This window comes from Capricornis sumatraensis, chromosome 20 (genome assembly GCF_032405125.1).
Source record: "Capricornis sumatraensis isolate serow.1 chromosome 20, serow.2, whole genome shotgun sequence".
Lineage (NCBI taxonomy): Eukaryota > Metazoa > Chordata > Mammalia > Artiodactyla > Bovidae > Capricornis > Capricornis sumatraensis.
The window spans coordinates 54,234,658-54,249,747 of NC_091088.1; the positions used below are offsets into that span (position 1 = coordinate 54,234,658).

General features: G+C 53.4%; 1 protein-coding gene across 3 annotated transcripts in view; it reads left to right on the forward strand.

Annotated features, from left to right (window-relative positions):
* Nucleotides 1–15,090, forward strand: part of PAK4 (p21 (RAC1) activated kinase 4) — a 47,360-nt gene that overhangs the window by 15,872 nt on the left and 16,398 nt on the right. The gene's annotated exons all lie outside the window — the stretch shown is intronic.

Consider the following 15,090-nt stretch of genomic DNA (forward strand, 5'->3'; position numbering starts at 1 on the left):
AGGGACTCCGGCCTGGGTCAGACCTGCCATGGAATCCTGGTTCTTTCTGGTTTTTTTAATTTACTTTTAATTGAAGAATAATTGCTTTACAACATTGTGTTGGCTTCTGCTACACGTGTGTGTGTTAGTCGCTCAGTTGTGTCCGACTCTTTGCAGCCCCATGGACTGTAGCCCGCCAGGCTCCTCTGTTCATGGAATTCTCCAGGCAAGAATACTGGAGTGGGTTGCCATTCCCTTCTCCAGGCGGATCTTCCTGGCCCAGGGAGCCGGGGCCTCCTGCATTGTAGGTGGATTCTTGACCGTCTGAGCCACCAGGGAAGCCCTGGTTCCTGCCCTACGTCAACATGACTCAGTCATAGGTACTCATGTGTCCCTTCCCTCTCGAACCTCCCACCCCATCCCACCCCTCTAGGTTGTCACAGAGCCCCGGTGTGAGCTCCCTGAGTCACACACCACATTCCCAAGAGTTGCACGGGACCGAGGAGAGCCGCTGCTCTGATCACAGGACCAGTTACAGCCTTGGGGGTGGGTGGAGAGAGAGAGTGTGTATGTGTTAGAGACAGATGGACAGGGAGAGAGCGAAAGAGACTGTGTGTGAAAGAGATCAGAGAGCCACCTGATGGCCTCCCCTGGGCCTGTTGCCCAACTAAGAGAGGAAACACACTTGCCGTGGTTAGAGTCCCCAGGGTCCCCTCTCGCAGGTACCCTGGCCTCGCTGTGGTTCCTCGTTGCTTCCCCAAACAGTATCCATATCATATCGTGCTGCAGGTTTGAAAACTGGATGTAAATGGTTCCCTGCTCAGCTGCAGCTTGCTCTCAGTATTGTGCTCTGGAGATTTCTCTAGTGGAGAGATGAAGCCGCCTGCCAGTGGGAATGCAGAGGGAAGCCCCTCCCACAGCCAGATGAAGGCAGCCCTGCCCTGGGGGAGCCTCAGGAGGGCGCCTGGGGGCTCCTCTTGGCTCGCCACCCTCCCCCTTCCCCTGCCCCACTCCCTGGTTTGATACCACTGCAGGAGACGTAAGAGATGCCGGTTTGATCCCTGGGCTGGGAAGATCCCCTGGAGGAGGGCATGGCAACCCACTCCAGTGTTCCTGCCTGGAGAATCCCATGGGCAGCGAAGCCTGGCGGGCTGCCGTTCATGGGGTCACAAAAGAGTCGGACACGACTGAAGAGACTTGGCACGCACGCAGGCATGCGTCCAGTGAAGGTGGGCACTCCTCTCCATAGAGGGCACTGCTGGCTTCCCAGGTTGATGAATGGGATTCAGTTACAGGCCCTTGACATGGAAGAGGCCTTCCCAGATGCCTGTTAGGTGGGAAGGGGGTTCTGGTACCATTCTGGGTGTGTCATTTCCACAGAAGGGGCCTTCCATGGAGGAGGGTGAGCGCGCACCCCCCCCCCCACGTGGGAATGGACTAGGGACTAGGGGAGAGGCAGCAGGGTCTCCTCCCCTGCCCCCCTGCCCCTTGGCCTTCCCCTTCAGCTGGTCTCATCCAGCCTTTCCTGGAGAACCCTGTGGATAGTGATCCTATCGAAAGCCCTGATCTGGAGGCGCGGGTTTGCTTCCCAGCTCTGCGACCTGCGAGCTGGGTGACCTTGGGCTCGTAGCTCCTCCCTCATCCCTCCTCCACCACCACCCCCGGCGGCCTCAGTTTCCCCATTTGTAAAATGGGGTTGTTATACAGGTTATTTTATCCATGTAAAGCTCTCAGAACAGATCTAGCACGTAGAAATCTCTCTAACTAGAGGTAGCTGTCAATATTATTGTCAGTGCCACTCTCCCTTGCACTTTGTAGATAATCACTGCGCTCCTCCTCTGACCTGTCTCCCCACCACGACCCTGCCCTCATGTCCAGGGATAGAAACTGACGCGGCACCAGGCAGTGACGGCCCCAGAGTGACCTTGAGGAAAGCACAGGCCCCTGTGTCATGGCTTGGGTGGGGGAAGCCCTGAGGACTGAGATGAGCCCTGGCTCCAGCCTGGGAAATCAGGGAAAGCTTCCTGGAGGAGGAGACATCGGAGCTGAGGGCTGTAAGAGGAGTCAGTGTGTGGAAGCCTGTGTGCTCCAAGGAAAATGAACAGCATGTTCTAAGGTGGGAAAGGGTCTGAAATTTTTAATAAATTATTAGTAGTCATGTATAGATGTGAGAGTTGGACCATAAAGAAGGCTGAGCGCCGAAAAATTGATGCTTTCGAACTGTGTTGCTGGAAAAGACTTCTTGAGAGTCCCTTGGACAGCAAGGAGATCAAACCGGTCAATCCTAAAGGAAATCAGCCCTGAGTATTCATTGGAATGATTGAATGCTGAAGTTGAAGCTCCAATACCTTGGCCAGATGATATGAAGAGCCAACTCATTGGAAAAGACCCTGATGCTGGGAAAGATTGGGGGCAGGAGGAGAAGGGGGTGACCGAGGATGAGACGGTTGGATGGCATCACCGACTCAAGGGACATGAGTTTGAGCCAATGCCGGGAAATGATTGATGAAGGACAGGGAAGCCTGGCATGCTGTAGTCCATGGTGTCGCAAAGAGTCAGACATGATTTAGAGACTGAACGACAATATTAGTGTTTCTTCATGAAGCTTTTCGCTTTGAGAGCATTGTGCCTTAATCTGGAGGTGTGAGAAACAACACAGAGAGAGCCCCTGCAGCCTGTAGCCAGCTCCCTTCAGTAGTGACATTCTGCAGAATTAGAATCAGTGCAAGATCACAACCAGGACGTTGTCACAGATACAGTCGGGATGGAGGAGACTCCCTCACAAGGATACCCCGTGCCCTTTTTACAGCCGCATCCTGTCCCTGCTCTGCCCCTCACTCCAGGCAGCCAGCCACTCATCTGTTTGTTCCCCATTTTCATAATTCTGTCCTTTCAACAGTGTTGTGTAAATAAGATCATACTGTACATAACCTTCGGGTGTTGGCATTTTTTTCACTCAGCATGGTTCTCTGGAGATTCATCCAGGTTGTTGCCTGTGTCAACAGTTGGTTCCTTTTTTTTTGCTGAGTAGTGGATGTGCCATAGTTTATTGAACCATTCACCCACTGAGGGGCATCTGGGGTGTTTCCAGTTTTTGGCTGTTAGAAATGAAGCTGCTGTTAACAATCTCATATAGGTTTTTGTGTGAATGTAAATTTTCGTTTTTTCTGGAACAAATACCCAGAAGTGCAGCTGCTGGTATGTAGGTGGATGCATGTTTAAAGAAACTGCCAAACTATTTTTTAGGATGGCTGTACAACTTTACATCCCCACCAGCAGCGAATGAGTGATCAATTTCTCTGCGTCCTTGCCAGCATTTGGTGTTATCACTATTTTTTATTTTAGCTATTCTAATGAGCATGTAATGATAATTCTCTGTGGCTTTAATTTGTATTTCTCTAATGGCTAATGCTGTCAGACATCCTTTCATGAGCCTATCTGCCATCTGTGTATCCTCTCTGGTGAATCATCTTCATGTCTTCTGCCCATTTGCTAATTGGATTGTTTGGGTTCTTTTACTGTTGACTGTTGAGAATTCTTTATGTCTTCGAAATATTAGTCCTTTGTCAGGTATGTGGCTTGCAAATATTTCCCCCCAATCTGTTACTTTTTTATATTCTTTACATGGACTTTTGCAGACCAGAAGTTCTTAATTTTTTAAAAAAAATTTATTATTGTTTTTTAAATTTTGGCTGCTCTGGGTGTTCGTTGAAGCACATAGGCTTTTCTCTAGTGTGGGACACAGGGGCTTCTCCCATCCAAGTACTCACCAGGCCCGACCCTGCTTAGCTTCTGAGACCAGACAAGATCGGGTGCGTTGAGGGAGGTATGGCCTTACATGAGGGGCTTCTCTGCTTGCAGATTAGACTGGGGGCTTCTCCACTTGCAGATTAGACTGGGGGCTTCTCCACTTGCAGATTAGACTGGGGGCTTCTCCACTTGCAGATTAGACTGGGCTTCCCTACTTGCAGGCTTCTCGTTGTAAAGCGTAGGCTCTAGTGTGCGAGGCTCAGTAGTTGTGACGTGTGGCCTCTAGTTGGGGTGCTTTGGCTTAGTTGCCCCACAGCGTATAGGATCTTAGTTCCCCAACCAGGGATCGAACCCATGTCCCCTTCACTGGAAGGCAGCTTCTTAACCACTGGACCACCAGGGAAATCCACCAGAAGTTTTTAATTTTGATGAGGCCTACTTTAATAATTTTTCCGTTTATGGGTTGTGCTTTTGGTATCCAGTCTAAGAAGCCTGTGCTTAGCCCTAGATTGTGCAGATGTGTTGGTTTGTTTTCTAAAAGTTTTGTTAAGGTTTGTGTAAGTCCGAAGTTCAGATACAGGTTCATTTTTTTAGCATATGAATGTCCCGTTGTTCCAGTACTGTTTGTTGAAAATGCTGTCTTTCCTCCATTGAATTGCTTACAGTTCTTTGTCAAAAATAAATTACAACAATGAGATACAGCTTCACACCTACCAGGACGGCTATTATCTTAAAAAAAAAAAAGAAAACTAACGTGTTGGTGAGGAGATAGAGAAATTGGAGCCCTCGTGGACTGCTATTGGAGATGCGAAATGGTGCAGCTGCTGTGGGAAACAGTTTGGTCATTTCTCAAAAGGTTAAATATAGAACTACCATATGACCCAGCAATTCGACTCCTAGATACGTATCCAAAGAACTGAAAGCAGAAACTTGAACAGATATTTGTACACTTTAATGTTCATAGTTGCTTTATTCACAATAGCTTTAAAGTGGAAACAACCCAGGCGTCCAGCAGATGAATGGGTAAACGAAATTTGGTGTGTACATGCAATGGAATATTATTTAGTCATAAAAAGGAATGGGGTTTACATGCATACTACAAAATGGATGGACCTTGAAACATTATGCTTAGTGAAATAAGCCACACACGGGAAAGATATTGTTGGAGTCCACTTATATATTCCACAAAGAACAGGCAGATTCATAGAGAAGGAAGGTAGAATAGGGGTTGCCAGGGGCTGGGGGGAAGGAGGGAGTGGTGAGCTAGCGTCCATGGGCACAGGGTCTTTGCTGAGGATGATGACACAGTTTGGAGCATGAGTCACAGTGGTGGTTGCCCAGCGTTGTGAACGCCTTCAGTGCTACTGTAGTTCACACTCTAGGATTAAGGCTGGTTAAAATCATAGATAGATAGATGATAGTAGCACCGTCATGTCCGACTCTTTGCAACCCTAAGGACTACAGCCAGCCAGGCTCCTCTGTCCATGGTATTCTCTGGGCAAGAATAGTGGAGTAGGTAGCCATTTTCTTCTCCAGGGGATCTTCCTGGCCCAGGGTCTCTTGCATTGCAGGCAGATTCTTTACCGTCTGAGCTACCAGGGAAGTCGTTATGTATACTGTATAGGCAGCAGTAACCAAAACCATCCCCAAGGAAAGGAAATGCAGGAAGGCAAAGTGGTTGTCTGGGGAGGCCTTACAAATAGCTGAAAAAAGAAGAGAAGCTAAAGGCAAAGGAGAAAGGGAAAGATGTACCCAACTCAACTGAATGCAGAGTTCCAGAGAATAGCAAGGAGAGATAAGAAAGCCTTCTCAGTGATCAGTGCAAAGAAATAGAGGAAAACAATACAGTGGGAAAAACTAGAGATCTCTTCAAAAAAATTAGAGATACCGGGGGAGCATTTCTTGCAAAGATGGGCACAATAAAGGACCGAATCAGTATGGACCTAACAGAAGCAGAAGATACTAAGAAGAGGTGGCAAGAATACACAGAAGAACTGTACGAAAAAGATCTTCATGACCTGGATGACCATGATAGTCACTTACCAGAGCCAGACATCCTAGAGTGTGAAGTCAGGTGGACCTTATAGTAAGTACTACTACAAACAAAGCTAGTGGAGGTGATGGAATTCCAGCTGAGCTGCTTCAGATCCTGAACGATGATGTTGTTAAAGTGCTGCACTCAGCGTGTCGGCACATCTGGGAAACTCAGTGGTGGCCGCAAGACTGGAAAAGGTCAGTTTCAGTCCAGTCCCAAAGAGGGGCAATGCCAAAGAATGTTTCAACTACCATACAGTTGTGCTCATTTCACATGCTAGCAAGGTAATACTCAGAATCCTTCAAGCTAGGCTTCAGCAGCATGTGAACTGAGAAATTCCAGATGTACCAGCTGGGTTTAGAAAAGGCAGAGGAACCAGAGATCAAACTGCCAACATCCGTTGAATCATAAAGTATGTATGTGCTTAGTCGCTCAGTCGTGTCCGACTCTTCATGACCCCATGGACTGTAGCCCGCCAGGCTCCTCTGTCCACGGGATTCTTCAGGCAAGAATACTTGAGTGGGTTGCCATGCCCTCCTCCATGGGATCTTCCCAACCCAGGGATCAAACCCAGGTCTCCAACATTGTGGGTGGATTCTTCTTTACTGTCTAAGCCGCCAGGGAGCCCTTGGATCATAGAGAAAGCAAGAGAATTGCAGAAAAACATCTACTTCTGCTTCATTGACTGCGCTAAAGCCTTTGACTGTGTGGATCACAACAAACTGGAAAATTCTTAAAGAGATGGAAATACCAGACCACCTGACTTGTCTTCTGAGAAAGCCTTTGACTGTGTGGATCACAACAAACTGGAATATTCTTAAAGAGATGGAAATACCAGACCACCTGACTTGTGTCCTGAGAAACCTGTATGCGGGTCAAGAAGCAAGTTAGAACTGGACATGGAACAATGGACTGGTTCAAAATTGAAAAAGGAGTATGACAAGGCTGTATATTGTTACCTTGCTTATTTAACTTATATATAGCATCATGCAAAATGCCAGGCTGGATGAATCACAGCTTGAATCAAGATTGCTGGGAGAAATATCAACAGCCTCATATATGCAGATGATACCACTCTAATGGCAGAAAGTGAAGAGGAACTTAAGAGCCTCTTGATAAGGGTGAAAGAGGAGCGTGAAAAAGCTGACTTAAAACTCAGCATTCAAAAAACTAAAATCATGGCATCTGGTCTATCATTCCATGGCAAATAGATGGGAAAAGTAGAAACAGTGATAGATTTTATTTTCTTGGGCTCCAGAATCACTGCGGACAATGACTGCAGCCATGAAATTAGAAGACATTTGCTCCTTGGAAAGAAAGCTATGATAAACCTAGACAGCATATTAAAAAGCAGAGACATCACTTTGCTGACAAAGGTCCATATAGTCAAAGCTGTGGTTTAACCAATAGTCATGTATAGATGTGAGAGTTGGACCATCGAAGAATTGATGCTTTCAAATTATGGTGCTGGCGGAGACTCTTGAGAGTCCCTTGGACTGCAAGGAGATCAAAGCAGTCCATCCTAAAGGAAATCAGTCCTGAATATTCATTGGAAGGACTGATGCTGAAGCTGAAGCTCCAATACTTTGGCCACCTGATGCGAAGAGCCGACTCATCGGAAAAGATGGTAATGCTGGAAAAGATTGAAGACAGGAGGGAAGGGGATGACAGAGGATGAACTGGTTGGATGGCATCACCCACTCAATGGACATGAGTTTGAGCAAACTCTGGGGAATAGTGAAGGACAGGAAAGCCTGGCGTGCTAAAGTCCATGGGGTCACAAAGAGTCAGACACAGCTTAGCAACTGAAGAACAGACAAGGTATATTTTACCACAATGAAAAAAAAAACAGTGTTTTAAAAACCAGCTGGGTGTATTTGTTTGGGTCTTTGTGCGGATTCTTTATTCTATTTGCTGACTTCTGTGTTTTTTCCCACTGTCTTGATTACTGTGTACCCCAGGCCTTACCATCAGAGAAAGTGAGTCTTCGGGCTTTATTCATCTCTTCCACAATTGAGTAGTTCTGGGGCCTGGCATTTTTGGAGCCCCTCTGGCGCACTCTTGTGTGAAAGACAGCAGTGTGACTTACGACTTTCAGAGTCACCCTTGGCACCTGCCTTGCCCTCGGCCCCCACATGTGACTCATCGACAGGAGTTGCACGTTGCGGGCAGATACACCTCTGGTCTGGGGCCCTCCCTGCATGCCCGGCCGTGGCTGCCTTCACCAGTTGCCCGGAGCAGCGCCTCGGTCTCGTCACCTGTCTCCACGCCCATTCAGGCCGTAGCCAGAGCTCTGTCTTCCAGACGCAGGCCCTCCTCAGCGCCTGCCTTGGCTCCCCTGAGTCCCCTGGCGGCCTGGCCCTGCTCCAGCTCGGCACCGCTGTGCCCTCATCCCTCCAGCCACCCTTCTCAGCTGGAGTTTCACATTTCCCTGGGTGGTCCTAGACTGTAAGCCCCAGGGGGCAGGGACCATGCTGCACCCCTGTCCCAGCCTGGACGGCACATGGTGGACACGTGTTCTGTTTCTGTTGACAAAATACATGAATGCGAGATAGAACCCATGATTGGGGGTGGTGGTAGAGAAACGAGGCTGGGGAGGTGGGAAGAGCTGGGAGCTGGGGTAGGTGTACAAAGATCTTGACCCTCACAGAAAAACAGACAAAGGCTTTTTCTTTTTTTGGCCACGCTGTGTGGAATGTGGAAATTTAGTTCCCCAACCAGGGCTTGAACCCCCTGTAGTGGAAGTGTGGAGGCTTAACCACTGGACTACCAGGGAAGTCCCAAAATCAACCTTTTTTTCTTTTTTGTCTACGTCATGCGGCATGTAGGAGGCAGAGGCTTTGAAGAGACTGTTAGCAGAAAAGGAGTTCTGGTGACTTTTACAAATTTAAAAGGATGCGCAATTACAAAGTGCCTGTGTGCTTGCTCAGTCGCTAAGTTGTGTCTGACTTTCTGTGACCCCATGAACTGTAGCCCACCAGGCTCCTCTGTCCATGGGATATCCCAGGCAAGAATACTGGAGTGGGTGCCATTGCCTTCTCCAGGGGATCTTCCCGACTCAGGGATCAAACCTGAGTCTCCTGCACTGGCAGGTAGATTCTTCCCAGGTGCTGCGCCATCTGGGAAGCCGGCAATTACTAAGCACCAAAAGGCGGATGAAAACAAGGCCAAGCAGGGCCAGACTTCACCTCTCTGAGTGGGGAAGATGGGAGGGTGTGACAACACCCTGGGCCTGAGGCCAAGCGAAGGGCTGAGAGCAGCAGCCTGGCAGTGCTGTGCTTTGCCCGGCAGTCCTGCTGGTAGGCACTTGGCCCGCAGACATGCTGGCACACCTGTGAAGTGACTTCTGCCCACGGTTTTCACTGCTGCACAATGTGTAAGAGCAAATGGCTGGAAGCCACTGGCCTGGCCCCGTGGGGACTGGCTCAAGGCATCGTGGCCCTTGCACGCAGCTGCTAAAGCAGCAGGGCTGTGCTTTGCAGAGATGGAAGCCTGGAAAGATCATTAGACATATCTATTTTTTTCATTTAAAATCACGGTTAGCCTACATGTGGAAAGCACATAAAGTAGAAATGTGCAGTATGACCGATTACTCTAAGGGGAAGACCCCGTAACCACTTCCTCCAGCTGAAGTAACAGATGGTGCCAGCCCCTGCCCCCGCTCCCGGAGGCAGCCCCTCCCTGACTTCGAGGCAGTCGCTCCCTCCCTTTTCTCTTTAGTTTTGCCCCCTCTGTGTGCATCCCTAAGGAGCATATTTCATTTTACCTGGTTTTGAACTGTTTCTGAACAAAGTCCTAGGATGTGTTGGGTTTGTTTCGCTGCTTGATATCATGTTTGATGTCCGTCCACACCTGGCTGTGGGTCACTCGTTCTCACCGTTGTGTACTCTCGTGTGAGGCCAGTGGATCCGCCTGCTGTGGGCGAGCGTTGCTGGTGTTTCCAGTCTCTCGCCCATTCAGACTGTGCCGTGTGCACCTCCCCGTGTGTGCCCCTGGGGGTGGGTCTGGGAGAGCATGCCAGGTCCCCAGCATGTCTTCACCTCCACCGGTCGCTGCCAAACGCCTCCTGGTGCCCGCGGCACAGAGGAGCCAAGGAACAGCCTTGAGAAAAGCAAAGTGCGGTGGCGTGTGTGGTGTGCTGCCGTTTATGATTGTTTTAAGTGCGAAAGCATCTGTGTGTGCACGTGCCTGTGTGCACATACACACACACTCACACAGGTATGTGTAGGCTCTCAGAAGACAGTAGAATCTCCAGTAGAGGTGACTCCACGGCCGAGCTGGGGCCAAGCAGGAGGGCGCCGACCTGTCAGTGTTACCCTTCGGTGCCACTGGCTTTTGAACTGTGTTCCATGTTATAAAGAGACAGAGACTGAGCCAGAGAGAAGGGAAAGAAAGGGAGGGGAGAGATGAAGCCTAAATATGGCAGAACTTGATGGCTGAGAATCTGAGTGATGGATCTTATGGGGCTTCGCTAGTTTAGTCTCTCTTTGGGAGTATGTTTTAAAACTTTTGTTATGAAGATCTGTTCTGGCGTGAGAGACTCTCTTTTCTCCCCCTTTAGCTGTTCCAGGTGTTTAGTTGTGGCATGCAGGCTCTTAGTTTCGACATGTGGCCTCTAGTTCCCTGACCGGGAATCGAACCAGTGCCCCCCTCCACTGGGAGCATGGAGTCTTAACCTCTGGACCACCAGGGAAGTCCCTGTGAGAGGTTCTTGAATGGACCTCTCCTTGCCCCTGAGGCCTGTCCCCAGGAGGACCCCTTGTCTCCAGGGAGACTTCCTTTTGGAGGAGGGGTGCTCCCTCCTTCCCTCCCCTCCCCTGTCCCTTCCCATGGGACCTAGTTTCCCTGGCCGGTCAGACCTACCCAGTCCTGACCGCCTCCCTCACCAGAGCCCAAACCAGCCGGTCCGGTTTGGGGACCCACCCCATTTGGCTCCTGTCTGGGTGGCTGCCTGACAGGTGCTTCACGCTGCCAGGAGAGGGGGTTGGTAGCCTGGGACCTGGGGAGGGGCCCTGAGACCTGCCCTGCGGCGGCCCCAGGCTCAGCTGGAAGCCCCAGGCTTAGTGGGCAGCTGGTGGACAGAAGGGGTAGATGGGGTTTCCAAGCCAGTCAGGCTTCCTGGTCCACGTGATAAAACGGCCTGATAAAGTACCCGCCCGTTTAGGGCAGTGCTGAGCTAAACCGACTTCATGCTGCTAAGAGCACGCCCCAGCCCAGAGGAGGTTCTCCAGAAAGTCAGGCCACTTATTTTCAGAAGGGTTAATTACATCCTGGCCAGCCAGCCAGCATGGCACACAGAAGTCCTGGCCGTCTCCACCTTTCTCTCTCCCCATCGCCGTCAGAGTCTTCAGCCCCCCTCACACCTAGATATGGCAATGAAGGGGGGGTTCACCGTGATCTCCCCTGGTGAGCCTACAAGTCTCAAGTTCATCCTGATGGGCAAGGGCGGCAGAGCAGGAGCGCCCCGGTCACTGTGCCCTCTGGAGCTCTTGCTAGAATTGCAGCCTGGGTGTCAGGGGACGCAGCAAGCCCCAGATCTCCCGCCACCCTCCCCATCAGAGAGGACGCTTACGCCCTGGCACCCTGTCCCGCACCGCAGCCCTGGCCGGTATTTCACACCTAACTGGCCCGGCTGCCCCTCTCAGACGCGCAGCCCCGGGCTGTGTAGCCTCTGCTCCCCTGGCACCTCGCCTGGCCTGGATGTGAGATGGGGGCGTGCGTGTGTGGTGGGAGAGTGACCCTGCCTGAGCAGGGGCAGTGGTTGGGTACCCTCCCCTCCACGGGGCCAGTTGTGGGCCACGTGGCCCAGGCTTTCCAGGCTCAGCCCCGCCTCCCTCCGCCCCGCCCTCCACCCTCCCCCTCCCCGGGGGTTAGAGCCACAGCCAAGCTCAACTCCTGCCAGGGCAGGGCCGAGTTGCCAGCCGCTGCCAGGGCGGCTGGGGTACAGAGGCCAGCCAGCTCTCCTCGGTGGGCCAGGGGAACCCCTCGATCCTGGCTCCCTGCTTGGTTTCAGCTGGGAGCCCCCTGTCTGCTGGCCTGCCCCACTGCGGGCAGCCCAGGCCTGAGGGAGGGCCAAGGATGGTGGAGGTGAGCTGGCCCGGCCTCGAGGAGGAGGGGGCGGGCCGCCTGGGTGTGGGGGAGGGCAGCCACCTGAGCGCATGCGAGGGGCCACACCTTCATGGGGCGAAGGGCGGGGTCGCATGTGTGTTTCAGGCGGAGATGGCAGGTGTCTGTGCGCTGGGACTTAGCCCAGGTCTCAGCACAGGCTCCCACTCCACACGTACCCCTCCCCCGAGCGTCTCTGTGGGAGTGTGTTCTCGGGGTCCGGTTTGCATGGGGGTGGTTCCGAGGGGTCCCTGGGTGGCCGCGGACTTGGTGGTGTGTGTGCCTGGGTCTGTGGCAGGTCTTGTTGCCCACTGTGTGTGGTTCCCATGGTTTCCCTCTGTATCAGGAGGGCTCCTAGGTGGATGGGGTCTTGGGCTCTGCCTTCCTAGGTGAGTCCAGACGTCACGGAGTGTCTGGGATTGTGTTGTCGGCTTCCCGCAGGATCTTTGTATGCGTCTCTGGGTCTCCGGAGCCCTTGCATCTTTGGAGTTGTATGGCTCTTTACACTGTTTGTGGAAGGGCTTTCTGGGTCCTTAACTTCTTGGGGTCCCGACTGTGGGTCCCCAGTGTTGCGACCCTCCGTTCTCAGGGCTTCCTCTGAGCCAGGCCCCTCTTAAGACTGCTCCCCACCTTCTCCCACTGACGCCGCACAGTCGGCTCCGGCCACTTGCTGGGCCCGCGTTCCCGAGGCAGGAGCTGAGGCTCAGGGCAGGCCGGCCCTTCCTGCGCCTAGCTCCCGCTGTCCCGTCTCAGGCGCTTTGCCGTGTGACGAGAGTGTGTGTTCCTGTGGTCTGGGGTTGTGTGGCTGGACGCCCGTGCTGCGTGTCTGTGTCAGCTTCTGTGCACTGTGGCGCGACCTCGTGTGCTCTGTATCTTGGGGGTGCGCGTGTGTCTGTGGGAGGGGGAAGGACTTGCGTAAGGGGGGCCAGGGAGGCCTCTGGAGTCTCTTTTCTGCCTCCCGCCCCCTCCCTCCTTCCTGCCCCACCTCAGGGGAGGAACAAATGAAGTCTCAATCTGATTTCCCCAGTCTCCGGGGGCTCGCCCACACTCTCAGGTTTGTTATGGCATCCATTCCCCTCCCTGGGGGGCTGAGGGACTCCAACAGCGCCCTTTGTGTCTGTGCCCCGTGGAGCCGGTGGCAGGGGCCAAGCCTGGGGCTGCCACAGGAGCCGCCTGGCCTCCCGGGGGCTCAGAGCACCATCTCTTCATCCAGCCACATTCTCTGAGCTGTGCCCCGACCTGTGCTGGGCAGGGTGGCCGAGATGGCCCCCGGGCCTGTCCTCCGGGGGGACACCGTCTAGCGGGAGAGGCAGACCGGCCCTCGGAACATAAAGCGGGCCCATTGTGCTGCCCCGTCCCAGCCCTGGAGAGGGAGCGCCTTAACGGAGACAGGAGGACTGGCATGTCTGCTCAGGGGCCCTGCTCGGGGGGCCCTGCTCTGGGGGACCTGCTCGGGGGGCCCTGCTCAGGGGGCCCTGCTCTGGGGACCCTCTTTCCTTCATCTGTTCCTTTATTTGCGCGGAAACAGCAGCAGCGCTAATAACCGCAGTCAGCCTGTAGCGGTGAGGACCCACTAGGTGCCAGGCACTGCTCTGAATGCTTTGCTAGGTCATCTCTTTCGATCATTCAAACACCCCAGGGGAGAGAGGAACCGTCATGACCCCCAGTTTGCAGACAAGGACACAGAGGCCCAGAGTCACGAGTTCCCGGCCCACAGCTTGACGGTGGTAGAGCAGCCACAAGCCTGGATGTCCACTCTTCCTCACCAGCTGCCCTCGGAGTCCTTGTGGGCAGAGGCCTGCGGTGTGGCCGGAACATGGAGAGCAGGGTGCCCCTCGCTCCCCACCCGGCCAGCTCCAGGCCCTGCTCCCCCAGGCCAGGGTGGCCCCAGATCTGTGTCTTTTTGTGGGATTTCACCCATCGTGGGGACTCACGGATCTCTGGCGGCATACCCCCTGTGTGATGTGCCTCTAGCCAAGATTTACTGCCGCTTGCTCAAATTCCCCGCCTAGGCTGTATGGTGGGAGGGCCTGGGGAAGTGGGCTCACAGCTGGGCACCTCTTGTGTTTGGAACAAACACCAGGTTATTTGCTAAATAGCCAGACTCAGACTCTAAGGAGGCCCAGTTCCTTTGCAGGCGTCAAGGTCAGACTTGCAGGCAGTGTGGACAGGGCTTGGGGACTCCTGTCTAACCCTCTGCCCTGCTCCTCCCGGGGTCCAGCCTCATCACCGCGGCAATGGCGTCACTCAGTCACAGCACAGGTATTGCCGGTGCCTGCTGTGCGCCAGGCCCTGCTCCAGCCACCGGGGTGCAGCGAGAACAGGACAGACGAAGGCCCCTGTTCTTGGGGAGCCACTGCTCCCCTGCTGGGGGCAGGGGCGGGAGGCAGGACTTACGATCGACCGGTGTATAAAATGCCAGATGGTAATAAGTGCCACGGAGAAGTATAAAGCTGGGGTGCAAATTTTGTCAGGGGGTCAGGGAATGTGTTTGCACTAAGACCTGATGATCGAGGATGGGTGAGCCGCGTGGCTGTGGGCCAAGGGCGCAGTGGGCACCGAGGCCCTGAGGCTGGAGCAAGCTCCACGTGTCTAGGCCTGGAAAGGAGGCACTCGTGTGGGGAGGAGGTGAGGCCCCGGGGTGGGCAGGGCCCTGCTCAGTCCCAGTGGGGAGTCTCATCCCGGTGGAGGGGTTTGTTTTCTTCAGATTCCCTCCTAACCACGCGGCCTCTCTGATCTTGGTCCTGGTCATCGGAGGCTGAGCTGTCTCTTGTGAGTGTTCTCGTCCCATATGCCTCTAGGTCCTGCATCTGGAGCAGAAGCTTTGGCAGGAGCCGGGGTTGCTGGGAGGCAGGAGGCTAAGGGGGCAGCGACAGGTCTTCTCCAGGGGGCAGAGTGGACACTTCTGTGCCCCGGCGCTGGGCAGCCCTGGCAGGGACTTCCTGTCTCTGGGCCTCAGTTTCCTAGTTTGGGAAACAGGAGAGGAAGGCCTCTCCACCCATATACCCAGGAACTGCCCAGAGGGTTTAGCGTGGTCAAAGTCAGCGCTGAAACCCGTGTATCCCCTCCACCCACCCAGTAACCACACAGGGCAGAACCCTGTACTGGGATGCAGCTATAACAGCCGGAACACGGTTCCTGCCCACGCCGAGCCACCGACTTAGCGGGAAGACAGCTGACACGATCGTGACCACGTGACACGTTAGGTGATGCTAAGGGCT